Source organism: Hyla sarda, chromosome 4, assembly GCF_029499605.1.
Source record: "Hyla sarda isolate aHylSar1 chromosome 4, aHylSar1.hap1, whole genome shotgun sequence".
NCBI classification, from domain to species: domain Eukaryota; kingdom Metazoa; phylum Chordata; class Amphibia; order Anura; family Hylidae; genus Hyla; species Hyla sarda.
The window spans coordinates 21834963-21859759 of record NC_079192.1 but is presented as its reverse complement, the minus strand read 5'-3'; the positions used below and the strand labels follow the sequence as shown (position 1 = coordinate 21859759).

Sequence of the window (24797 nt, the reverse complement as noted above, 5' to 3'; positions counted from 1 at the left end):
ACTGGTTAAGATTAGCAGGTTAAGAGCAATGTTTCTGTGCTTAAGCAAGAAGGAAAGGGCCTCCTGACCCCGACGTGATTTGGACACACAACCTTCTGATCTGGAGTCAGACGCGCTACCGTTGTGCCACAAGGTCAACTGGCACTATGAGCTCTCACATTGATTGAGGACCTTTGATTTCATATCCTAGAAAGACATTTCCATGGACAGCTATATTCAATGGACAGCTTTTTGTTCCAATAAAAATATTTCCAAGAAACAACCAACCTCTAAAAGTTACCTTTTTAGCCTTCTTTCATTTCTCCCCCTAAACTGAGGCTATCGGCAACTGCCTATCTGATAGTCTTGTCTTGCTCTTGAGAAACATTTCAGAAAGAAGACTGAGACAGAAGTAGGAAACTTAGGAAAGCTTATATTCGGAAAAAATTGACATGAAGGCCAGTGATACCCTTCTTGAAGAAGGACTGAGAACTGGTTAAAATTAGCAGGTTAAGAGCAATGTTTCTGTGCTTAAGCAAGGAGGAAATGGACTCCTGACCCCAACGTGATTTGAACACACAAACTTCTGATCTGGAACTAGATGCGCTACTGTTGCGCCAAGAGGTCAACTGGCACGATGAGCTCTCACATTGATTCAGGACCTTTGATTTCATATCCTAGAAAGACATGTCCATGGACAGCTTTTTTCCATGGACAGCTATTTCTTCCAATAAAAACATTTCCAAGAAACAACCAACCTCTAAAAGTTACCTTTTTAGCCTTCTTTCATTCCTCCCCCTAAACTGAGGCTATCGGCAACTGCCTATCTGATAGTCCTGTCTTGCTCTTGAGAAACATTTCAGAAAGAAGACTAAGACAGAAGTAGGAAACTTAGGAAAGCTTATGTTCGTAAATTTTTTTTTACATGAAGGCCAGTTATACCCTTCTTGATGAAGGACTGAGAACTGGTTAAGAGCAATGTTTCTGTGCTTAAGCAAGGAGGAAATGGACTCCTGACCCCGACGTGATTTGAACACACAACCTTCTGATCTGGAGTCAGACGCGCTACCGTTACGCCACAAGGTCAACTGGAACTATGAGCTCTCACATTGATTCAGGACCTTTGATTTCATATCCTAGAAAGACATTTCCATGGACAGCTTTTTTCCATGGACAGCTATTTGTTCCAATAAAAACATTTCCAAGAAACAACCAACCTCTAAAAGTTACCTTTTTAGCCTTCTTTCATTCCTCCCCCTAAACTGAGGCTATCGGCAACTGCCTATCTGATAGTCCTGTCTTGCTCTTGAGAAACATTTCAGAAAGAAGACTAAGACAGAAGTAGGAAACTTAGGAAAGCTTATGTTCGTAAAATTTATTTTTACATGAAGGCCAGTTATACCCTTCTTGAAGAAGGACTGAAAACTGGTTAAAATTAGCAGGTTAATAGCAATGTTTCTGTGCTTAAGCAAGGAGGAAAAAGACTTCTGACCCCGACGTGATTTGAACACGCAACCTTCTGATCTTGCTCTTGAGAAACATTTTAGAAAGAAGACTAAGACAGAAGTAGGAAACTTAGGAAAGCTTATGTTCGTAAATTTTTTTTTACATGAAGGCCAGTTATACCCTTCTTGATGAAGGACTGAGAACTGGTTAAGAGCAATGTTTCTGTGCTTAAGCAAGGAGGAAATGGACTCCTGACCCCGACGTGATTTGAACACGCAACCTTCTGATCTGGAATTAGACGTGCTACCGTTGCGCCAAGAGGTCAACTGGCACTATTAGCTCTCACTTTGATTCAGGACCTTTGATTTCATATCCTAGAAAGACATTTCCATGGACAGCTTTTTTCCATGGACAGCTATTTCTTCCAATAAAAACATTTCCAAGAAACAACCAACCTCTAAAAGTTACCTTTTTAGCCTACTTTCATTCCTCCCCCTAAACTGAGGCTATCGGCAACTGCCTATCTAATAGTCCTGTCTTGCTCTTGACCTTCTTAGCCTTCTTTCATTCCTCCCCCTAAACTGAGGCTATCGGCAACTGCCTATCTGATAGTCCTGTCTTGCTCTTGAGAAACATTTCAGAAAGAAGACTAAGACAGAAGTAGGAAACTTAGGAAAGCTTATGTTCGTAAAATTTATTTTTACATGAAGGCCAGTTATACCCTTCTTGATGAAGGACTGAGAACTGGTTAAAATTAGCAGGTTAAGAGCAATGTTTCTGTGCTTAAGCAAGGAGGAAAAAAGACTTCTGACCCCGACGTGATTTGAACACGCAACCTTCTGATCTGGAGTCAGACGCGCTACCGTTGCGCCACGAGGTCAACTTGCACTGTGAGCTCTCACATTGATTCAGGACCTTTGATTTCATATCCTAGAAAGACATTTCCATGGACAGCTTTTTTCCATGGACAGCTATTTGTTCCAATAAAAACATTTCCAAGAAACAACCAACCTCTAAAAGTTACCTTTTTAGCCTACTTTCATTCCTCCCCCTAAACTGAGGCTATCGGCAACTGCCTATCTGATAGTCCTGTCTTGCTCTTGAGAAACATTTCAGAAAGAAGACTAAGACAGAAGTAGGAAACTTAATAAAGCTTATGTTTGTAAAAGATTGACATGAAGGCCAGTGATACCCTACTTGAAGAAGGACTGAGGACTGGTTAAGATTAGCAGGTTAAGAGCAATGTTTCTGTGCTTAAGCAAGAAGGAAAGGGCCTCCTGACCCCGACGCGATTTGGACACACAACCTTCTGATCTGGAGTCAGACGCGCTACCGTTGCGCCACGAGGTCAACTGGAACTATGAGCTCTCACATTGATTCAGGACCTTTGATTTCATATCCTAGAAAGACATTTCCATGGACAGCTTTTTTCCATGGACAGCTATTTCTTCCAATAAAAACATTTCCAAGAAACAACCAACCTCTAAAAGTTACCTTTTTAGCCTACTTTCATTCCTCCCCCTAAACTTAAGCTATCGGCAACTGCCTATCTAATAGTCCTGTCTTGCTCTTGACCTTCTTAGCCTTCTTTCACTCCTCCCCCTAAACTGAGGCTATCGGCAACTGCCTATCTGATAGTCCTGTCTTGCTCTTGAGAAACATTTCAGAAAGAAGACTAAGACAGAAGTAGGAAACTTAGGAAAGCTTATGTTCGTAAAATTTATTTTTACATGAAGGCCAGTTATACCCTTCTTGATGAAGGACTGAGAACTGGTAAAATTAGCAGGTTAAGAGCAATGTTTCTGTGCTTAAGCAAGGAGGAAAAAAGACTTCTGACCCCGACGTGATTTGAACACGCAACCTTCTGATCTGGAGTCAGACGCGCTACCGTTGCGCCACGAGGTCAACTTGCACTGTGAGCTCTCACATTGATTCAGGACCTTTGATTTCATATCCTAGAAAGACATTTCCATGGACAGCTTTTTTCCATGGACAGCTATTTGTTTCAATAAAAACATTTCCAAGAAACAACCAACCTCTAAAAGTTACCTTTTTAGCCTTCTTTCATTCCTCCCCCTAAACTGCGGCTATCGGCAACTGCCTATCTGATAGTCCTGTCTTGCTCTTGAGAAACATTTCAGAAAGAAGACTAAGACAGAAGTAGGAAACTTAGGAAAGCTTATGTTCGTAAAATTTATTTTTACATGAAGGCCAGTTATACCCTTCTTGAAGAAGGACTGAAAACTGGTTAAAATTAGCAGGTTAATAGCAATGTTTCTGTGCTTAAGCAAGGAGGAAAAAGACTTCTGACCCCGACGTGATTTGAACACGCAACCTTCTGATCTGGAGTAAGACGCGCTACCGTTGCGCCACGAGGTCAACTTGCACTGTGAGCTCTCACATTGATTCAGGACCTTTGATTTCATATCCTAGAAAGACTTTTCCATGGACAGCTATTTGATCCAATAAAAACATTTCCAAGAAACAACCAACCTCTAAAAGTTACCTTTTTAGCCTTCTTTCATTCCTCCCCCTAAACTGAGGCTATCGGCAACTGCCTATCTGATAGTCCTGTCTTGCTCTTGAGAAACATTTCAGAAAGAAGACTAAGACAGAAGTAGGAAACTTAATAAAGCTTATGTCCGTAAAAGATTGACATGAAGGCCAGCTATTTGTTCCAATAAAAACATTTCCAAGAAACAACCAACCTCTAAAAGTTACCTTTTTAGCCTTCTTTCATTCCTCCCCCTAAACTGAGGCTATCGGCAACTGCCTATCTGATAGTCCTGTCTTGCTCTTGAGAAACATTTCAGAAAGAAGACTAAGACAGAAGTAGGAAACTTAATAAAGCTTATGTTTGTAAAAGATTGACATGAAGGCCAGTGATACCCTACTTGAAGAAGGACTGAGGACTGGTTAAGATTAGCAGGTTAAGAGCAATGTTTCTGTGCTTAAGCAAGAAGGAAAGGGCCTGCTGACCCCGACGCGATTTGGACACACAACCTTCTGATCTGGAGTCAGACGCGCTACCGTTGCGCCACGAGGTCAACTGGAACTATGAGCTCTCACATTGATTCAGGACCTTTGATTTCATATCCTAGAAAGACATTTCCATGGACAGCTTTTTTCCATGGACAGCTATTTCTTCCAATAAAAACATTTCCAAGAAACAACCAACCTCTAAACGTTACCTTTTTAGCCTACTTTCATTCCTCCCCCTAAACTGAAGCTATCGGCAACTGCCTATCTAATAGTCCTGTCTTGCTCTTGACCTTCTTAGCCTTCTTTCACTCCTCCCCCTAAACTGAGGCTATCGGCAACTGCCTATCTGATAGTCCTGTCTTGCTCTTGAGAAACATTTCAGAAAGAAGACTAAGACAGAAGTAGGAAACTTAGGAAAGCTTATGTTCGTAAAATTTATTTTTACATGAAGGCCAGTTATACCCTTCTTGATGAAGGACTGAGAACTGGTTAAAATTAGCAGGTTAAGAGCAATGTTTCTGTGCTTAAGCAAGGAGGAAATGGACTCCTGACCCCAACGTGATTTGAACACACAAACTTCTGATCTGGAACTAGATGCGCTACCGTTGCGCCAAGAGGTCAACTGGCACGATGAGCTCTCACATTGATTCAGGACCTTTGATTTCATATCCTAGAAAGACATGTCCATGGACAGCTTTTTTCCATGGACAGCTATTTCTTCCAATAAAAACATTTCCAAGCAACAACCAACCTCTAAAAGTTACCTTTTTAGCCTTCTTTCATTCCTCCCCCTAAACTGAGGCTATCGGCAACTGCCTATCTGATAGTCCTGTCTTGCTCTTGAGAAACATTTCAGAAAGAAGACTAAGACAGAAGTAGGAAACTTAGGAAAGCTTATGTTCTTAAAATTTATTTTTACATGAAGGCCAGTTATACCCTTCTTGAAGAAGGACTGAGAACTGGTTAAAATTAGCAGGTTAAGAGCAATGTTTCTGTGCTTAAGCAAGGAGGAAGAGAACTGTGATTCCCTTCTTGAAGAAGGACTGAGAACTGGTTAAAATAAGCAGGTTAAGAGCAATGTTTCTGTGCTTAAGCAAGAAGTAAAGGGCCTCCTGACCCCGACGAGATTTGAACACACAACCTTCTGATCTGGAGTCAGATGTGCTACCGTTGCACCACGAGGTCAACTGGCACTGTGAGATCTCACATTGATTCAGGACCCATGATTTCATATCCTAGAAAGACATTTCCATGGACAGCTTTTTCAATGGACAGCTTTTAGTTCCAATAAAAACATTTCCAAGAAACAACCAACCTCTAAAAGTTACCTTTTTAGCCTTCTTTCATTCCTCCCCCTAAACTGAGGCTATCGGCAACTGCCTATCTGATAGTCCTGTCTTGCTCTTGAGAAACATTTCAGAAAGAAGACTAAGACAGAAGTAGGAAACTTAGGAAAGCTTATGTTCGTAAAATTTATTTTTACATGAAGGCCAGTTATACCCTTCTTGAAGAAGGACTGAAAACTGGTTAAAATTAGCAGGTTAATAGCAATGTTTCTGTGCTTAAGCAAGGAGGAAAAAGACTTCTGACCCCGACGTGATTTGAACACGCAACCTTCTGATCTTGCTCTTGAGAAACATTTTAGAAAGAAGACTAAGACAGAAGTAGGAAACTTAGGAAAGCTTATGTTCGTAAATTTTTTTTTACATGAAGGCCAGTTATACCCTTCTTGATGAAGGACTGAGAACTGGTTAAGAGCAATGTTTCTGTGCTTAAGCAAGGAGGAAATGGACTCCTGACCCCGACGTGATTTGAACACGCAACCTTCTGATCTGGAATTAGACGTGCTACCGTTGCGCCAAGAGGTCAACTGGCACTATTAGCTCTCACTTTGATTCAGGACCTTTGATTTCATATCCTAGAAAGACATTTCCATGGACAGCTTTTTTCCATGGACAGCTATTTCTTCCAATAAAAACATTTCCAAGAAACAACCAACCTCTAAAAGTTACCTTTTTAGCCTACTTTCATTCCTCCCCCTAAACTGAGGCTATCGGCAACTGCCTATCTAATAGTCCTGTCTTGCTCTTGACCTTCTTAGCCTTCTTTCATTCCTCTCCCTAAACTGAGGCTATCGGCAACTGCCTATCTGATAGTCCTGTCTTGCTCTTGAGAAACATTTCAGAAAGAAGACTAAGACAGAAGTAGGAAACTTAGGAAAGCTTATGTTCGTAAAATTTATTTTTACATGAAGGCCAGTTATACCCTTCTTGATGAAGGACTGAGAACTGGTTAAAATTAGCAGGTTAAGAGCAATGTTTCTGTGCTTAAGCAAGGAGGAAAAAAGACTTCTGACCCCGACGTGATTTGAACACGCAACCTTCTGATCTGGAGTCAGACGCGCTACCGTTGCGCCACGAGGTCAACTTGCACTGTGAGCTCTCACATTGATTCAGGACCTTTGATTTCATATCCTAGAAAGACATTTCCATGGACAGCTTTTTTCCATGGACAGCTATTTGTTCCAATAAAAACATTTCCAAGAAACAACCAACCTCTAAAAGTTACCTTTTTAGCCTACTTTCATTCCTCCCCCTAAACTGAGGCTATCGGCAACTGCCTATCTGATAGTCCTGTCTTGCTCTTGAGAAACATTTCAGAAAGAAGACTAAGACAGAAGTAGGAAACTTAATAAAGCTTATGTTTGTAAAAGATTGACATGAAGGCCAGTGATACCCTACTTGAAGAAGGACTGAGGACTGGTTAAGATTAGCAGGTTAAGAGCAATGTTTCTGTGCTTAAGCAAGAAGGAAAGGGCCTCCTGACCCCGACGCGATTTGGACACACAACCTTCTGATCTGGAGTCAGACGCGCTACCGTTGCGCCACGAGGTCAACTGGAACTATGAGCTCTCACATTGATTCAGGACCTTTGATTTCATATCCTAGAAAGACATTTCCATGGACAGCTTTTTTCCATGGACAGCTATTTCTTCCAATAAAAACATTTCCAAGAAACAACCAACCTCTAAAAGTTACCTTTTTAGCCTACTTTCATTCCTCCCCCTAAACTTAAGCTATCGGCAACTGCCTATCTAATAGTCCTGTCTTGCTCTTGACCTTCTTAGCCTTCTTTCACTCCTCCCCCTAAACTGAGGCTATCGGCAACTGCCTATCTGATAGTCCTGTCTTGCTCTTGAGAAACATTTCAGAAAGAAGACTAAGACAGAAGTAGGAAACTTAGGAAAGCTTATGTTCGTAAAATTTATTTTTACATGAAGGCCAGTTATACCCTTCTTGATGAAGGACTGAGAACTGGTAAAATTAGCAGGTTAAGAGCAATGTTTCTGTGCTTAAGCAAGGAGGAAAAAAGACTTCTGACCCCGACGTGATTTGAACACGCAACCTTCTGATCTGGAGTCAGACGCGCTACCGTTGCGCCACGAGGTCAACTTGCACTATGAGCTCTCACATTGATTCAGGACCTTTGATTTCATATCCTAGAAAGACATTTCCATGGACAGCTTTTTTCCATGGACAGCTATTTGTTTCAATAAAAACATTTCCAAGAAACAACCAACCTCTAAAAGTTACCTTTTTAGCCTTCTTTCATTCCTCCCCCTAAACTGCGGCTATCGGCAACTGCCTATCTGATAGTACTGTCTTGCTCTTGAGAAACATTTCAGAAAGAAGACTAAGACAGAAGTAGGAAACTTAGGAAAGCTTATGTTCGTAAAATTTATTTTTACATGAAGGCCAGTTATACCCTTCTTGAAGAAGGACTGAAAACTGGTTAAAATTAGCAGGTTAATAGCAATGTTTCTGTGCTTAAGCAAGGAGGAAAAAGACTTCTGACCCCGACGTGATTTGAACACGCAACCTTCTGATCTGGAGTCAGACGCGCTACCGTTGCGCCACGAGGTCAACTTGCACTGTGAGCTCTCACATTGATTCAGGACCTTTGATTTCATATCCTAGAAAGACTTTTCCATGGACAGCTATTTGATCCAATAAAAACATTTCCAAGAAACAACCAACCTCTAAAAGTTACCTTTTTAGCCTTCTTTCATTCCTCCCCCTAAACTGAGGCTATCGGCAACTGCCTATCTGATAGTCCTGTCTTGCTCTTGAGAAACATTTCAGAAAGAAGACTAAGACAGAAGTAGGAAACTTAATAAAGCTTATGTCCGTAAAAGATTGACATGAAGGCCAGCTATTTGTTCCAATAAAAACATTTCCAAGAAACAACCAACCTCTAAAAGTTACCTTTTTAGCCTTCTTTCATTCCTCCCCCTAAACTGAGGCTATCGGCAACTGCCTATCTGATAGTCCTGTCTTGCTCTTGAGAAACATTTCAGAAAGAAGACTAAGACAGAAGTAGGAAACTTAATAAAGCTTATGTTTGTAAAAGATTGACATGAAGGCCAGTGATACCCTACTTGAAGAAGGACTGAGGACTGGTTAAGATTAGCAGGTTAAGAGCAATGTTTCTGTGCTTAAGCAAGAAGGAAAGGGCCTGCTTACCCCGACGCGATTTGGACACACAACCTTCTGATCTGGAGTCAGACGCGCTACCGTTGCGCCACGAGGTCAACTGGAACTATGAGCTCTCACATTGATTCAGGACCTTTGATTTCATATCCTAGAAAGACATTTCCATGGACAGCTTTTTTCCATGGACAGCTATTTCTTCCAATAAAAACATTTCCAAGAAACAACCAACCTCTAAACATTACCTTTTTAGCCTACTTTCATTCCTCCCCCTAAACTGAAGCTATCGGCAACTGCCTATCTAATAGTCCTGTCTTGCTCTTGACCTTCTTAGCCTTCTTTCACTCCTCCCCCTAAACTGAGGCTATCGGCAACTGCCTATCTGATAGTCCTGTCTTGCTCTTGAGAAACATTTCAGAAAGAAGACTAAGACAGAAGTAGGAAACTTAGGAAAGCTTATGTTCGTAAAATTTATTTTTACATGAAGGCCAGTTATACCCTTCTTGATGAAGGACTGAGAACTGGTTAAAATTAGCAGGTTAAGAGCAATGTTTCTGTGCTTAAGCAAGGAGGAAATGGACTCCTGACCCCAACGTGATTTGAACACACAAACTTCTGATCTGGAACTAGATGCGCTACCGTTGCGCCAAGAGGTCAACTGGCACGATGAGCTCTCACATTGATTCAGGACCTTTGATTTCATATCCTAGAAAGACATGTCCATGGACAGCTTTTTTCCATGGACAGCTATTTCTTCCAATAAAAACATTTCCAAGAAACAACCAACCTCTAAAAGTTACCTTTTTAGCCTTCTTTCATTCCTCCCCCTAAACTGAGGCTATCGGCAACTGCCTATCTGATAGTCCTGTCTTGCTCTTGAGAAACATTTCAGAAAGAAGACTAAGACAGAAGTAGGAAACTTAGGAAAGCTTATGTTCTTAAAATTTATTTTTACATGAAGGCCAGTTATACCCTTCTTGAAGAAGGACTGAGAACTGGTTAAAATTAGCAGGTTAAGAGCAATGTTTCTGTGCTTAAGCAAGGAGGAAGAGAACTGTGATTCCCTTCTTGAAGAAGGACTGAGAACTGGTTAAAATAAGCAGGTTAAGAGCAATGTTTCTGTGCTTAAGCAAGAAGGAAAGGGCCTCCTGACCCCGACGAGATTTGAACACACAACCTTCTGATCTGGAGTCAGATGTGCTACCGTTGCACCACGAGGTCAACTGGCACTGTGAGATCTCACATTGATTCAGGACCCATGATTTCATATCCTAGAAAGACATTTCCATGGACAGCTTTTTTCCATGGACAGCTTTTAGTTCCAATAAAAACATTTCCAAGAAACAACCAACCTCTAAAAGTTACCTTTTTAGCCTTCTTTAATTTCTCCCCCTAAACTGAGGCTATCGGCAACTGCCTATCTGATTGTCCTGTCTTGCTCTTGAGAAACATTTCAGAAAGAAGACTAAGACAGAAGTAGGAAACTTAATAAAGCTTATGTTCGTAAAAGATTGACATGAAGGTCAGTGATACCCTACTTGAAGAAGGACTGAGAACTGGTTAAGAGCAATGTTTCTGTGCTTAAGCAAGGAGGAAATGGACTCCTGACCCCGACGTGATTTGAACACGCAACCTTCTGATCTGGAATTAGACGCGCTACCGTTGCGCCAAGAGGTCAACTGGCACTATGAGCTCTCACATTGATTCAGGACCTTTGATTTCATATCCTAGAAAGACATTTCCATGGACAGCTTTTTTCCATGGACAGCTATTTCTTCCAATAAAAACATTTCCAAGAAACAACCAACCTCTAAAAGTTACCTTTTTAGCCTACTTTCATTCCTCCCCCTAAACTGAGGCTATCGGCAACTGCCTATCTAATAGTCCTGTCTTGCTCTTGACCTTCTTAGCCTTCTTTCATTCCTCCCCCTAAACTGAGGCTATCGGCAACTGCCTATCTGATAGTCCTGTCTTGCTCTTGAGAAACATTTCAGAAAGAAGACTAAGACAGAAGTAGGAAACTTAGGAAAGCTTATGTTCGTAAAATTTATTTTTACATGAAGGCCAGTTATACCCTTCTTGATGGGGGGGCGTGGCTTGGCGGTTGAGATGAGCGGTCGCACACTGTGAGTGCTCTCGCTTAGAACCTGCATTTAACTTATCCTGAGGTGAATCCTGGAGTCCCTGACCCCACAGACTCGGCTGAGGACCCGCATTATGGCCTCTAAACAAGACCCGACGAGAAACAAGGATCGACCGGCCGTGGAAAAACTCCGGGACTATGCCCGCGCAGACAGGCAAGATGGCGCCGCTCAGGCCGGGGCGCGTGTTCCACCAGCGGCTGCGGAGGGAGGAGAGGCTTCACATCGTGAAGAGGGCGCTGATTCTAATGACCTTACCCTTCGGGAGGTGAGTGATACCCTCCTGATGGCGATCCAGACATGCCGCACTTCTCTCACCGGCAAGCTTGAAGAGGTCAGGGTGGACGTGGGCCTCCTACGGCAGGACTTTCAGACCTTGAGGGAGCGGGTGACTGAGACTGAGACACGCATCTCCACCCTGGAAGACACGGTACAGCCTCTACCCTCTTCTCTCCGCGAGGTCCGGGAGCAACTGGATTTGGCCCGTCAGTAGAATGACGACCTCGAGAACCGGCTGCGCCGGAATAATATTAGAGTGATCGGTCTCCCTGAGCGGGCGGAGGGTCAGAACCCGGGGGCCTATGTGGAGTCCTGGATCAAAGAGCTCTTTCCGGATGCCCCCTTCTCAGCTGCTTACGCCGTGGAGAGAGCACACCGAGTACCATCTAAGCCACCGATCCCTGGTGCGCCTCCTCGTCCTCTATTGGCGAGGTTTCTCAACTGCAATGATCGGGACTTGATCCTCCGCTCTGCCCGGCGGCTGCCGGAGATCATAGTGCAGAACGCAAAGGTATCCATTTTCCCGGACTTCTCCTCTGATCTTCAACGCAAGAGGGCCTCGTTTACTTCTATCAAGGCGCGGCTGAGAGAGAGAGGGGTACCATACTCCATGGCATACCCTGCCCGGTTGAGGATCGTGGATGGTGACCGGGCGGTTTTCTTTACTTCCCCGCAGGATGCGGATGACTGGCTACGGCGCCAACGTTGATCCGGACCCTGTAGGTGACCCAGGATTATGTGGTGAGATGGAGATGCTGGTACAGGACCTCCTGCCATGACCTTTACCCTTCCTCCCCTTGCCTCTATCCCCCTGTATGGCCCCGGTCTCCTGGACCCCTTGGCGGAGCTCAAGATACTGTGATTCCCCGGGAAAGGTTTTTTTTTTTTTTTTTTCTTCCCTGTTCCCCCCTCCCCGGGAGCCTGGTCTCCCCGGGCCCTCCATTCTCCCCATGCACCTGATGTCTCCCTGATGCTCCCAGGCCTTACCTCTCCCTTCCCTCGCCCCCATCCTGTTGCTTACTTTGGACTGCTGTGTGCCCTGATTCAGGACGGTCCCTCCGGGACTGCATGAGGGCCCTACCCTGACCCTTTGAAGGGATTTATTCTGTCCCTCTCCAGTCTACCTGCCTCGTCACCCTGTCCCTTTTCCCTGGCTTGGTTCATTTTTTTTTATTTTTTATTTTGGAGTCTCAGACTTGGAGGACATCGGCCGCTGGATTACTATTACACGATCTCTATCTGGTCTCCTTCCCCCCTCCCTGATGTGCCAGTTTCCCCCCCCCTTCCCGTTCCCCCTTCCTAACCGAAACCCCCCCCCCCCCCATAGTGCCTGAGACTTTTTGTTCCTTGATTACCTGGACTGTCCCTTGCTGTGTGACTCCTGTTTGCTGGGACTATTATTATTATTTTTTTTTTCCATTTGTGGGGGGGTCGGGGTGACGGGTGGACAATCTCCTGAGTCGGGGATGGGATTTACTGTTGATCATGTATGTTTTATCATTTTCTATTTCCTCTCTCTCCTTTTTTTTTTTTTTTTTTTTTTTTCTTTCTCTCTCTTTCTTCCCCGTACTTCCTTCCTCTCTCTCCCTGCTTTCTCCTTTTTTCCCTTCCCCCCCCCCCCTGTTTTTATTTTCCTGTACTCTCCTCCACTTCTTCTCTCGGGTCCCAGTTGGACTCATATTCTCCTAATGATTGATGAACATACTCAGGGTTCTCCACTGTTAGCATGTATGAGCAGGTTCTCCCCACTAGATGGAGCTGTTGCTCCACTGATGCTTATGCAACACTGGTATAGATATGTTTACTGTTTGATTTATTTACTGGTCCCCTACTTAGTTTGGGGTTTCATTTTGCCTCCAAGATACCTACCCGCGAGGTCGCCTATTAGTAAGGTTTTTTGTCTTACCACTTCAGTACTATGGCCTATATATGGTCCCGCGCATCCCTGTCAGTGTTTTTCACCCCAGCTGGGGCATGTATGTCTTCTCTGTCTTTACCTCTCCCCCTGCTGTTTTACGTGTTGTCTCTTCTTATGGCTGATATTAAGATAATGTCATGGAATGTTAGAGGAGCACGCACCCCGCGCAAGCGCACTATGATATTCTCCCATATTAGAAAGTATCAGCCTCATATTGTGGCACTGCAGGAGACACATCTTACTCCAGATAAAGCTGAACAGTTTTCTAAACCCTGGGTCCAATGGTCCTTGCACTCCTATCACACGTCCTTCTCAAGGGGGGTTTCCCTACTGGTTAGTCGGAGAGTAAGGTGGGACCCAGTTACAGTACGTAAGGATTCACAGGGTCGTTTTATCTTTGTATACGCATTTTTAAATAATGTGCCTTTTGTCTTCTTATTCATATACAACCCTCCCCCTGCCTCTATGGATATACTCCATAGGGCGGTTACCTTCGCAGCTAGTTATCCCTCTGCCCGTGTCCTCTGTATGGGGGACTTCAATATGGTACCGAATCCGTCCCTAGATCGCCATAGCCCCAGGGGGGTCCCGGTGGGAGTTGGGGGTGGCCCTTTATCGCTGTTTTTGGAGGAGGCTGGATGGGTAGACATTTTTAGGGCCAGGTACCCTCAGGCTAGGCAATACTCTTGTCACACTCTGGGCAGAAATGCGCTGTCCAGGATCGACCTTGCATGTGGCAACTCGCTCCTTCTTCCCCAGGTTTCAGCGGTTTCCTATGAACCGCAAGCTATATCAGACCATTCTCCCCTAATGCTTGATGTCTCCATGGTAGATCCTGGTTCACCGCGGAGGTGGAAAATCCACCCTTTCTGGCTGGAACAGATAGGCTCCTGCGACCGTATTCCGGACCAGCTTCGAGTCTTTCTTGAGGCCAATTCCCCTGGGAGTTCCCCCATCCTGGTGTGGGAGACATTGAAGGCGTATTTGAGGGGGTGCTTGCGCTCCACTATCTCCTTTCTTAAAAAGTCAGCGTCTAGGCGGGAGGAGGAGCTGGCTGGACGATGTGCGGAGCTGGAGGCCCAATACGTTGCGGACTCATCCGAGGCTAATAAGGTTGAATGGCTGAGTGCGGGGCGGCAATATATGCTGCACCTCTCAGAGAAGGCCAATAGAAAGCTGTTTTTCACAAAACAATTCTACTTTGAACATGGCAATCAATCTAGTAAGCTGTTAGCACATATAGTCAGGCAGAACTCTTCTGCCCCTGCGATTCTTAAGATAGTGGCCTCGGATGGGTCCGAGCTGTTGGGGGTTGAGGACATTGCGCGTTGCTTTGCCACATACTACTCTAATCTTTATTCTTCACAGGTGCAGTATGGTGCTGAGGAGCTGGACACCTACCTGGACGGTATTGACTTTCCGGTACTATCGGATAGTGATCGGATGATGTTAGAGGCCCCTCTCTCTTTACTGGAGATTCAGGATGCTATGGGGGACATGACTAAGGGTAAATCTCCGGGCCCTGATGGCCTTCCACTGGAGGTTTACTTGCGGTATTCCGACATGCTCCTTCCATCCCTGCTTGCAATGTTTGAACGGGCATTTGAGGATGGTATTCTACCTGCCTCTATGTATGAGGCAACCATAGTTGTCCTCCTAAAACCTGATAAAAATCCTGTGGAGTGCGGTTCTTACAGACCCATTTCGCTGCTGAATCTGGATTATAAGGTGCTTACGAAAGTTTTAGCTAACCGATTGAACAAGGTAATCCTATCCATAATTCACCCAGATCAATCCGGCTTCATGCCTGGCAAATCCACATCCGATAACATATGTAGGGTACAGGCGGCTGTCCAGGTGGGGAACGCTTTGGGGGGAGATTGGGCTTTGGCGTCGCTGGACGCCGCCAAGGCCTTTGACTCCGTGGAATGGGGTTATCTGCAGGCTACCCTTGTTAAATTTGGTTTTGGTCCTAACTTTAGAAAATGGGTGTCCCTCCTGTACAGATGCCCGCAGGCCCAGATCCTGGTGAATGGTGTGTGTTCTTCCCCATTTGCTCTCGGCCGGGGCACGCGTCAGGGGTGTCCCTTGTCCCCGCTTCTGTTTGCGATGGCAGTGGAGCCCCTCGCCCTCCGCATTCGGCAGGATCCTGGCTTCCGAGGTATGTCTACGGGGGGCCGGGAGGAGCGCATAGGCCTCTATGCCGATGATATGGTGTTATTCCTCTCTGACCCTACATTGATGCTTCCTTATGTCATGGCACTCATGGACCGTTTTGGGTATTTCTCTGGTCTACTCATCAACTGGACTAAGTCTGCAGTGATGCCGCTTCTGTCTAGGGATTGGCCCCCGGTAATGAATGGCCTCCCGGTGGTTTCCTCATTTAAGTATTTGGAGGTTCACATTCACAGAGATCCTTTGCTTGACCTGTCCGCCAACATACTCACTCTACTTCCTTATGTTAAAGCGAAGTTCCGGGTGTGGGCCACGCTCCCATTATCGGTCGCTGGCCGTATCAATCTTATTAAACTCATTGTCTTACCTAAGTGCCTTTATGCGCTGGAGCATGCCTCAGTGCCTGTACCTAGACACTTCTTTGATTCTCTTCACTCCCTTCTTTCACCATTTATTTGGGGCCCCAATAGACCTAAAATTCGGCTAACCACGTTACAACGCCCCAAGTTGGCGGCGGGAATGTCACTCCCTGATTTTTATTTATATTATTTGGCCGGTCAACTGCGGTATATCAGGCACTGGATCTCTGGGGATGTGGTGCCGGATTCCGAACAGTCCTTAGCTAGGTATGTCCCGATAATGACCCTTAGGATGCTGCTAGATAGCCCTGTCCTTGGTGGTAGAGCTTACCTCCAACTTCATAAGTTGGCCATAAAGGTATGGCGGGCTGTTAAGGGGATATATGGATATACTGACATCGCTGAGGATACCCCTCTATGGCATAATCCTCAACTTCCTCAAGTGAGCGATGCTCTGGACCCAGTCTTCTGGCAGAACGCGGGGGTGCTTACTTTGGGGCATGTTTATCGTGACAATGTGCTCTGTTCATTTGATCAGTTGCAATCCAGTCATGCTCTTTCCAGAAACAGTTTTTTTAAATACCTCCAGCTCCGACACGCCCTGAATGCCCAGTTCCCAATGGGGAGCCCACTGATATCAGCGTTTCCCCTCATTGGGGTCCTGAAGTCACAGGGTCCCAGGGGGCTGGTGTCCATCTTGTACACGCACCTTATTCAGGCCAAGAACTCCCGCACTCCAGTACCGGCGGTCCGGCATTGGGAATCCCATATCCCTAATTTGACTAAGGATGACTGGGAGGACATTTTTTCCTCCCACATGTTAGTGTCCCCGGCAGCGAATAATAAATTGATCCAATTGAACATTATACACTATAGTTATATCACTCCTTTAAGGCTCCATAGAATGGGTCGTTCAGACTCCGATGCTTGTCATCGCTGTAGCGCCGCCAGGGCAGACTTTTGGCATTTGATATGGGCCTGCCCCTATATCGCAGCTTTCTGGCATGCAGTGCTCACTTTTTTTAGCTACTCTGGCTCAACCTTCCCTATCTCTTGATCCTTTGATCTGCCTTTTTGGTATCTTGGATGAAGAGATATGGACACATCACGTACGTACGTTTTTGCGGGAAACTTTGTTCTTGGCCAGGAAGGCTATTGCTCTTAAATGGATGGACCCCGGCTCTCCTACCCTGACTCAATGGAAGGCTATGGTAAATGCTACATTGCCTTTCTCACATATAGTGTACAAAAATAGGAAGTGCCCGGGTAAATTTTATTCTGTGAGGGGTGGTTAGTGTTCCTCTCCCTTGACTCAATGCTCGTACTCTGTGACCTCCTCTGGGACAATGTAAGATACATTGATGCTATGCTTGCTGTCTGTTGTCTTTACTAACCTTTGTTTCTCTTTCTGTGTACGTTTGTCGATTCTTTTTCTCTTCCTTGGATGCGTGGGTTGCCTTTCGGGGTTATTTATCATGGGTTATTTGATGGTACCACTAACTAGTGATAGTATTGGTGCTCCTCGCGGGATGGTATATGATTGCTAATTTTGGCGAATGTTCGCCTTCTTGTTCTATTTTGTTTTCAGTTTACCTACCTCAGTTGGGTAGTGTTTTATGACTTCGATGTATGCCATGTGATGTAACCTGGAGTATCCTGTCGCTTGCATTCTGTATTTTGATGTATGGTCTCATGACCCTTTTCTATGTACTGTAGATATGCTTCGTGTTCACTTTAATGGGCCTGTGGTCTAAAGTTATTTACTTTTCAATAAAACGAATTTATACCCTTCTTGATGAAGGACTGAGAACTGGTTAAAATTAGCAGGTTAAGAGCAATGTTTCTGTGCTTAAGCAAGGAGGAAAAAAGACTTCTGACCCCGACGTGATTTGAACACGCAACCTTCTGATCTGGAGTCTGACGCGCTACCGTTGCGCCACGAGGTCAACTTGCACTGTGAGCTCTCACATTGATTCAGGACCTTCGATTTCATATCCTAGAAAGACATTTCCATGGACAGCTTTTTTCCATGGACAGCTATTTGTTCCAATAAAAACATTTCCAAGAAACAACCAACCTCTAAAAGTTACCTTTTTAGCCTTCTTTCATTCCTCCCCCTAAACTGAGGCTATCGGCAACTGCCTATCTGATAGTCCTGTCTTGCTCTTGAGAAACATTTCAGAAAGAAGACTAAGACAGAAGTAGGAAACTTAATAAAGCTTATGTTTGTAAAAGATTGACATGAAGGCCAGTGATACCCTACTTGAAGAAGGACTGAGGACTGGTTAAGACTAGCAGGTTAAGAGCAATGTTTCTGTGCTTAAGCAGGAAGGAAAGGGCCTCCTGACCCCGACGCGATTTGGACACACAACCTTCTGATGTGGAGTCAGACGCGCTACCGTTGCGCCACGAGGTCAACTGGCACTATGAGCTCTCACATTGATTCAGGACCTTTGATTTCATATCCTAGAAAGACATTTCCATGGACAGCTTTTTTCCATGGACAGCTATTTGTTCCAATAAAAACATTTCCAAGAAACAACCAACCTCTAAAAGTTACCTTTTTAGCCTACTTTCATTCCTCCTCCTAAACTGAAGCTATCGGCAACTGCCTATCTAATAGTCCTGTCTTGCTCTTGAACTTCTTAGCCTTCTTTCATTCCTCCCCCTAAACTGAGGCTATCGGCAACTGCCTATCTGATAGTCCTGTCTTGCTCTTGAGAAACATTTCAGAAAGAAGACTAAGACAGAAGTAGGAAACTTAGGAAAGCTTATGTTCGTAAAATTTATTTTTACATGAAGGCCAGTTATACCCTTCTTGATGAAGGACTGAGAACTGGTTAAAATTAGCAGGTTAAGAGCAATGTTTCTGTGCTTAAGCAAGGAGGAAAAAAGACTTCTGACCCCGACGTGATTTGAACACGCAACCTTCTGATCTGGAGTCAGACGCGCTACCGTTGCGCCACGAGGTCAACTTGCACTGTGAGCTCTCAACCAAGAAACAACCAACCTCTAAAAGTTACCTTTTTAGCCTTCTTTCATTTCTCCCCCTAAACTGAGGCTATCGGCAACTGCCTATCTGATAGTCCTCTCTTGCTCTTGAGAAACATTTCAGAAAGAAGACTAAGACAGAAGTAGGAAACTTAGGAAAGCTTATGTTCGGAAAAAATTGACATGAAGGCCAGTGATACCTTCTTGAAGAAGTACTGAGAACTGGTTAAAATTATCAGGTTAAGAGCAATGTTTTTGTGTTGAAGCAAGGAGGAAAAAGACTTCTGACCCTCACGTGATTCGAACACGCAAACTTCTGATCTGGAGTCAGACGCACTAAGGTTGCGCCACGAAGTCAACTTGCACTGAGAGCTCTCACATTGATTCAGGACCTTTGATTTGTCTTGCTCTTGACCTTCTTAGCCTTCTTTCATTTCTCCCCCTAAACTGAGGCTATCGGCAACTGCCTATCTGATAGTCATGTCTTGCTCTTGAGAAACATTTCAGAAAGAAGACTAAGACAGAAGTAGGAAACTTAATAAAGCTTATGTTCGTAAAAGATTGACATGAAGGCCAGTGATACCCTACTTGAAGAAGGACTGAGAGCTGGTTAAGATTAGCAGGTTAAGAGCAATGTTTCTGTCCTTAAGCAAGGAGGAAGAGAACTATGATTCCCTTCTTGAAGAAGGACTGAGAACTGGTTAAAATTAGCAGGTTAAGTGCAATGTTTCTGTGCTTAAGCAAGAAGGAAAGGGCCTCCTGACCCCGACGTGATTTGGACACACAACCTTCTGATCTGGAGTCAGACGCGCTACCGTTGCGCCACGAGGTCAACTGGCACTATGAGCTCTCACATTGATTCAGGACCTTTGATTTCATATCCTAGAAAGACATTTCCATGGACAGCTATTTTCAATGGACAGCTTTTTGTTCCAATAAAAATATTTCCAAGAAACAACCAACCTCTAAAAGTTACCTTTTTAGCCTTCTTTCATTTCTCCCCCTAAACTGAGGCTATCGGCAACTGCCTATCTGATAGTCTTGTCTTGCTCTTGAGAAACATTTCAGAAAGAAGACTAAGACAGAAGTAGGAAACTTAGGAAAGTTTATGTTCGTAAAAAAATTTAACATGAAGGCCAGTTATACCCTTCTTGAAGAAGGACTGAGAACTGGTTAAAATTAGCAGATTAAGAGCAATGTTTCTGTGCTTAAGCAAGGAGGAAGAGAACTGTGATTCCCTTCTTGAAGAAGGACTGAGAACTGGTTAAAATTAGCAGGTTAAGAGCAATGTTTCTGTGCTTAAGCAAGAAGGAATAGGCCTTTTGACCCCGACAAGATTTGAACACACAACCTTCTGATCTGGAGTCAGACGCGCTACCGTTGCGCCACGATGTCAACTGGCACTGTGAGCTCTCACATTGATTCAGGACCCATGATTTCATATCCTAGAAAGACATTTCCATGGACAGCTTTTTTCCATGGACAGCTTTTTGTTCCAATAAAAACATTTCCAAGAAACAACCAACCTCTAAAAGTTACCTTTTTAGCCTTCTTTAATTTCTCCCCCTAAACTGAGGCTATCGGCAACTGCCTATCTGATAGTCCTGTCTTGCTCTTGAGAAACATTTCAGAAAGAAGACTAAGACAGAAGTAGGAAACTCAGGAAAGCTTATGTTCGGAAATAATTGACATGAAGGCCAGTGATACCCTTCTTGAAGAAGGACTGAGAACTGGTTAAAATTAGCAGGTTAGGAGCAATGTTTCTGTGCTTAAGCAAGGAGGAAATGGACTCTTGACCCCGACATGATTTGAACACGCAACCTTCTGATCTGGAATTAGACGCGCTACCGTTGCGCCAAGAGGTCAACTGGCACTATGAGCTCTCACATTGATTCAGGACCTTTGATTTCATATTCTAGAAAGACATTTCCATGGACAGCATTTTTCCATGGACAGCTATTTCTTCCAATAAAAACATTTCCAAGAAACAACCAACCTCTAAAAGTTACCTTTTTAGCCTACTTGCATTCCTCCCCCTAAACTGAGGCTATCGGCAACTGCCTATCTAATAGTCCTGTCTTGCTCTTGAACTTCTTAGCCTTCTTTCATTCCTCCCCCTAAACTGAGGCTATCGGCAACTGCCTATCTGATAGTCCTGTCTTGCTCTTGAGAAACATTTCAGAAAGAAGACTAAGACAGAAGTAGGAAACTTAGGAAAGCTTATGTTCGTAAATTTTTTTTTTTTACATGAAGGCCAGTTATACCCTTCTTGAAGAAGGACTGAGAACTGGTTAAAATTAGCAGGTTAAGAGCAATGTTTCTGTGATTAAGCAAGAAGGAAACAGCCTCCTGACCCCGACATGATTTAAACACGCAACCTTCTGATCTGGAGACAGACGCGCTACCGTTGCGCCACGAGGTCAACTGGCACTGTATGCTCTCACATTGATTTAGGACCCTTGATTTCATATCCTAGAAAGACATTTCCATGGACAGCTTTTTTCCATGGACAGCTTTTTGTTCCAACAAAAACATTTTCAAGAAACAACCAACCTCTAAAAGTTACCTTTTCAGCCTTCTTTCATTTCTCCCCCTAAACTGAGGCTATCGACAACTGCCTATCTGATAGTCCTGTCTTGCTCTTGACCTTCTTAGCCTTCTTTCATTTCTCCCCCTAAACTGAGGCTATCGGCAACTGCCTATCTGATAGTCATGTCTTGCTCTTGAGAAACATTTCAGAAAGAAGACTAAGACAGAAGTAGGAAACTTAATAAAGCTTATGTTCGTAAAAGATTGACATGAAGGCCAGTGATACCCTACTTGAAGAAGGACTGAGAACTGGTTAAGATTAGCAGGTTAAGAGCAATGTTTCTGTGCTTAAGCAAGGAGGAAGAGAACTATGATTCCCTTCTTGAAGAAGGACTGAGAACTGGTTAAAATTAGCAGGTTAAGAGCAATGTTTCTGTGCTTAAGCAAGAAGGAAAGGGCCTCCTGACCCCGACGTGATTTGGACACGCAACCTTCTGATCGGGAGTCAGAAGCGCTACCGTTGCGCCACGAGGTCAACTGGCACTATGAGCTCTCACATTGATTCAGGACCTTTGCTTTCATATCCTAGAAAGACATTTCCATGGACAGCTATTTTCAATGGACAGCTTTTTGTTCCAATAAAAATATTTCCAAGAAACAACCAACCTCTAAAAGTTACCTTTTTAGCCTTCTTTCATTTCTCCCCCTAAACTGAGGGTATCGGCAACTGCCTATCTGATAGTCTTGTCTTGCTCTTGAGAAACATTTGAGAAAGAAGACTAAGACAGAAGTAGGAAACTTAGGAAAGCTTATGTTCGTAAAAAAAGTTTAACATGAATGCCAGTTATACCCTTCTTGAAGAAGGACTGAGAACTGGTTAAAATTAGCAGATTAAGAGCAATGTTTCTGTGCTTAAGCAAGGAGGAAAAAGATTTCTGACCTCGACATGATTTGAACACCCAACCTTCTGATCTGGAGTCAGACTCGCTACCGTTGCGCCACGAGGCCAACTTGCACTGTGAGCTCTCACATTGATTCAGGACCTTTGATTTCATATCCTAGAAAGACATTTCCATGGACAGCTTTTTTCCATGGACAGCTATTTGTTCCAATAAAAACATTTCCAAGAAACAACCAACCTCTAAAAGTTACCTTTTTAGCCTTCTTTCATTCCTCCCCCTAAACTGAGGCTATCGGCAACTGCCTATCTGATAGTCCTGTCTTGCTCTTGAGAAACATTTCAGAAAGAAGACTAAGACAGAAGTAGGAAACTTAATAAAGCTTATGTTCGTAAAAGATTGACATGAAGGCCAGTGATACCCTACTTGAAGAAGGACTGAGGACTGGTTAAGATTAGCAGGTTAAGAGCAATGTTTCTGTGCTTAAGCAAGAAGGAAAGGGCCTCCTGACCCCGACGTGATTTGGACACTCAACCTTCTGATCTGGAGTCAGATGCGCTACCGTTGCGCCACGAGGTCAACTGGCACTATGAGCTCTCACATTGATTCAGGACCTTTGATTTCATATCCTAGAAAGACATTTCCATGGACAGCTATTTTCAATGGACAGCTTTTTGTTCCAATAAAAATATTTCCAAGAAACAACCAACCTCTAAAAGTTACCTTTTTAGCCTTCTTTCATTTCTCCCCCTAAACTGAGGCTATCGGCAACTGCCTATCTGATAGTCTTGTCTTGCTCTTGAGAAACATTTCAGAAAGAAGACTAAGACAGAAGTAGGAAACTTAGGAAAGCTTATGTTCGTAAAAAAAAGTTTAACATGAAGGCCAGTTATACCCTTCTTGAAGAAGGACTGAGAACATGTTAAAATTAGCAGATTAAGAGCAATGTTTCTGTGCTTAAGCAAGGAGGAAGAGAACTGTGATTCCCTTCTTGAAGAAGGACTGAGAACTGGTTAAAATTAGCAGGTTAAGAGCAATGTTTCTGTGCTTAAGCAAGGAGAAAGAACTGTGATTCCCTTTTTGAAGAAGGACTGAGAACTGGTTAAAATTAGCAGGTTAAGAGCAATGTTTCTGTGCTTAAGCAAGAGGGAACGGGCCTCCTGACCCCGACGAGATTTGAACACACAACCTTCTGATCTGGAGTCAGACGTGCTACCGTTGCGCTACGAGGTCAACTGGCACTGTGAGCTCTCACATTGATTCAGGACCCATGATTTCATATCCTAGAAAGACATTTCCATGGACAGCTTTTTTCCATGGACAGCTTTTTGTTCCAATAAAAACATTTCCAAGAAACAACCAACCTCTAAAAGTTACCTTTTTAGCCTTCTTTCATTTCTCCCCCTAAACTGAGGCTATCGGCAACTGCCTATCTGATAGTCCTGTCTTGCTCTTGAGAAACATTTCAGAAAGAAGACTAAGACAGAAGTAGGAAACTCAAGAAAGCTTATGTTCGGAAAAAATTGACATGAAGGCCAGTGATACCCTTCTTGAAGAAGGACTGAGAACTGGTTAAAATTAGCAGATTAAGAGCAATGTTTCTGTGCTTAAGCAAGAAGGAAGAGAACTGTGATTCCCTTCTTGAAGAAGGACTGAGAACTGGTTAAAATTAGCAGGTTAGGAGCAATGTTTCTGTGCTTAAGCAAGGAGGAAATGGACTCTTGACCCCGACATGATTTGAACACGCAACCTTCTGATCTGGAATTAGACGCGCTACCGTTGCGCCAAGAGGTCAACTGGCACTATGAGCTCTCACATTGATTCAGGACCTTTGATTTCATATTCTAGAAAGACATTTCCATGGACAGCATTTTTCCATGGACAGCTATTTCTTCCAATAAAAACATTTCCAAGAAACAACCAACCTCTAAAAGTTACCTTTTTAGCCTACTTGCATTCCTCCCCCTAAACTGAGGCTATCGGCAACTGCCTATCTAATAGTCCGGTCTTGCTCTTGAACTTCTTAGCCTTCTTTCATTCCTCCCCCTAAACTGAGGCTATCGGCAACTGCCTATCTGATAGTCCTGTCTTGCTCTTGAGAAACATTTCAGAAAGAAGACTAGGACAGAAGTAGGAAACTTAGGAAAGCTTATGTTCGTAAATTTTTTTTTTACATGAAGGCCAGTTATACCCTTCTTGAAGAAGGACTGAGAACTGGTTAAGATTAGCAGGTTAAGAGCAATGTTTCTGTGCTTAAGCAAGGAGGAAGAGAACTATGATTCCCTTCTTGAAGAAGGACTGAGAACTGGTTAAAATTAGCAGGTTAAGAGCAATGTTTCTGTGCTTAAGCAAGAAGGAAAGGGCCTCCTGACCCCGACGTGATTTGGACACGCAACCTTCTGATCTGGAGTCAGAAGCGCTACCGTTGCGCCACGAGGTCAACTGGCACTATGAGCTCTCACATTGATTCAGGACCTTTGCTTTCATATCCTAGAAAGACATTTCCATGGACAGCTATTTTCAATGGACAGCTTTTTGTTCCAATAAAAATATTTCCAAGAAACAACCAACCTCTAAAAGTTACCTTTTTAGCCTTCTTTCATTTCTCC

General features: G+C 43.8%; 20 non-coding genes across 20 annotated transcripts; all 20 read right to left on the bottom strand.

Moving 5' to 3' along the window:
- Nucleotides 1-993: 993 nt before the first annotated feature.
- Nucleotides 994-1065, bottom strand: TRNAW-CCA (transfer RNA tryptophan (anticodon CCA)). Its single transcript has one exon. It is a non-coding gene; the product is annotated as a tRNA-Trp (tRNA).
- Nucleotides 1066-2233: 1168 nt separating this feature from the next.
- Nucleotides 2234-2305, bottom strand: TRNAW-CCA (transfer RNA tryptophan (anticodon CCA)). The gene has a single exon. It is a non-coding gene; the product is annotated as a tRNA-Trp (tRNA).
- A 398-nt stretch (nucleotides 2306-2703) lies between these two features.
- On the bottom strand, nucleotides 2704-2775 carry TRNAW-CCA (transfer RNA tryptophan (anticodon CCA)). The gene has a single exon. It is a non-coding gene; the product is annotated as a tRNA-Trp (tRNA).
- A 483-nt stretch (nucleotides 2776-3258) lies between these two features.
- TRNAW-CCA (transfer RNA tryptophan (anticodon CCA)) lies at nucleotides 3259-3330 on the bottom strand. The gene has a single exon. It is a non-coding gene; the product is annotated as a tRNA-Trp (tRNA).
- Nucleotides 3331-3732: 402 nt separating this feature from the next.
- Nucleotides 3733-3804, bottom strand: TRNAW-CCA (transfer RNA tryptophan (anticodon CCA)). The gene has a single exon. It is a non-coding gene; the product is annotated as a tRNA-Trp (tRNA).
- Nucleotides 3805-4400: 596 nt separating this feature from the next.
- TRNAW-CCA (transfer RNA tryptophan (anticodon CCA)) lies at nucleotides 4401-4472 on the bottom strand. Its single transcript has one exon. It is a non-coding gene; the product is annotated as a tRNA-Trp (tRNA).
- Nucleotides 4473-5520: 1048 nt separating this feature from the next.
- On the bottom strand, nucleotides 5521-5592 carry TRNAW-CCA (transfer RNA tryptophan (anticodon CCA)). The gene has a single exon. It is a non-coding gene; the product is annotated as a tRNA-Trp (tRNA).
- Nucleotides 5593-6759: 1167 nt separating this feature from the next.
- TRNAW-CCA (transfer RNA tryptophan (anticodon CCA)) lies at nucleotides 6760-6831 on the bottom strand. The gene has a single exon. It is a non-coding gene; the product is annotated as a tRNA-Trp (tRNA).
- A 398-nt stretch (nucleotides 6832-7229) lies between these two features.
- On the bottom strand, nucleotides 7230-7301 carry TRNAW-CCA (transfer RNA tryptophan (anticodon CCA)). Its single transcript has one exon. It is a non-coding gene; the product is annotated as a tRNA-Trp (tRNA).
- A 483-nt stretch (nucleotides 7302-7784) lies between these two features.
- Nucleotides 7785-7856, bottom strand: TRNAW-CCA (transfer RNA tryptophan (anticodon CCA)). Its single transcript has one exon. It is a non-coding gene; the product is annotated as a tRNA-Trp (tRNA).
- Nucleotides 7857-8258: 402 nt separating this feature from the next.
- TRNAW-CCA (transfer RNA tryptophan (anticodon CCA)) lies at nucleotides 8259-8330 on the bottom strand. The gene has a single exon. It is a non-coding gene; the product is annotated as a tRNA-Trp (tRNA).
- A 1716-nt stretch (nucleotides 8331-10046) lies between these two features.
- On the bottom strand, nucleotides 10047-10118 carry TRNAW-CCA (transfer RNA tryptophan (anticodon CCA)). The gene has a single exon. It is a non-coding gene; the product is annotated as a tRNA-Trp (tRNA).
- Nucleotides 10119-17643: 7525 nt separating this feature from the next.
- Nucleotides 17644-17715, bottom strand: TRNAW-CCA (transfer RNA tryptophan (anticodon CCA)). Its single transcript has one exon. It is a non-coding gene; the product is annotated as a tRNA-Trp (tRNA).
- A 954-nt stretch (nucleotides 17716-18669) lies between these two features.
- On the bottom strand, nucleotides 18670-18741 carry TRNAW-CCA (transfer RNA tryptophan (anticodon CCA)). Its single transcript has one exon. It is a non-coding gene; the product is annotated as a tRNA-Trp (tRNA).
- Nucleotides 18742-19520: 779 nt separating this feature from the next.
- TRNAW-CCA (transfer RNA tryptophan (anticodon CCA)) lies at nucleotides 19521-19592 on the bottom strand. Its single transcript has one exon. It is a non-coding gene; the product is annotated as a tRNA-Trp (tRNA).
- Nucleotides 19593-21110: 1518 nt separating this feature from the next.
- Nucleotides 21111-21182, bottom strand: TRNAW-CCA (transfer RNA tryptophan (anticodon CCA)). Its single transcript has one exon. It is a non-coding gene; the product is annotated as a tRNA-Trp (tRNA).
- Nucleotides 21183-21752: 570 nt separating this feature from the next.
- On the bottom strand, nucleotides 21753-21824 carry TRNAG-CCC (transfer RNA glycine (anticodon CCC)). The gene has a single exon. It is a non-coding gene; the product is annotated as a tRNA-Gly (tRNA).
- An 871-nt stretch (nucleotides 21825-22695) lies between these two features.
- On the bottom strand, nucleotides 22696-22767 carry TRNAW-CCA (transfer RNA tryptophan (anticodon CCA)). Its single transcript has one exon. It is a non-coding gene; the product is annotated as a tRNA-Trp (tRNA).
- A 582-nt stretch (nucleotides 22768-23349) lies between these two features.
- On the bottom strand, nucleotides 23350-23421 carry TRNAW-CCA (transfer RNA tryptophan (anticodon CCA)). The gene has a single exon. It is a non-coding gene; the product is annotated as a tRNA-Trp (tRNA).
- A 1135-nt stretch (nucleotides 23422-24556) lies between these two features.
- On the bottom strand, nucleotides 24557-24628 carry TRNAW-CCA (transfer RNA tryptophan (anticodon CCA)). The gene has a single exon. It is a non-coding gene; the product is annotated as a tRNA-Trp (tRNA).
- Between the last annotated feature and the right edge of the window lie 169 nt (nucleotides 24629-24797).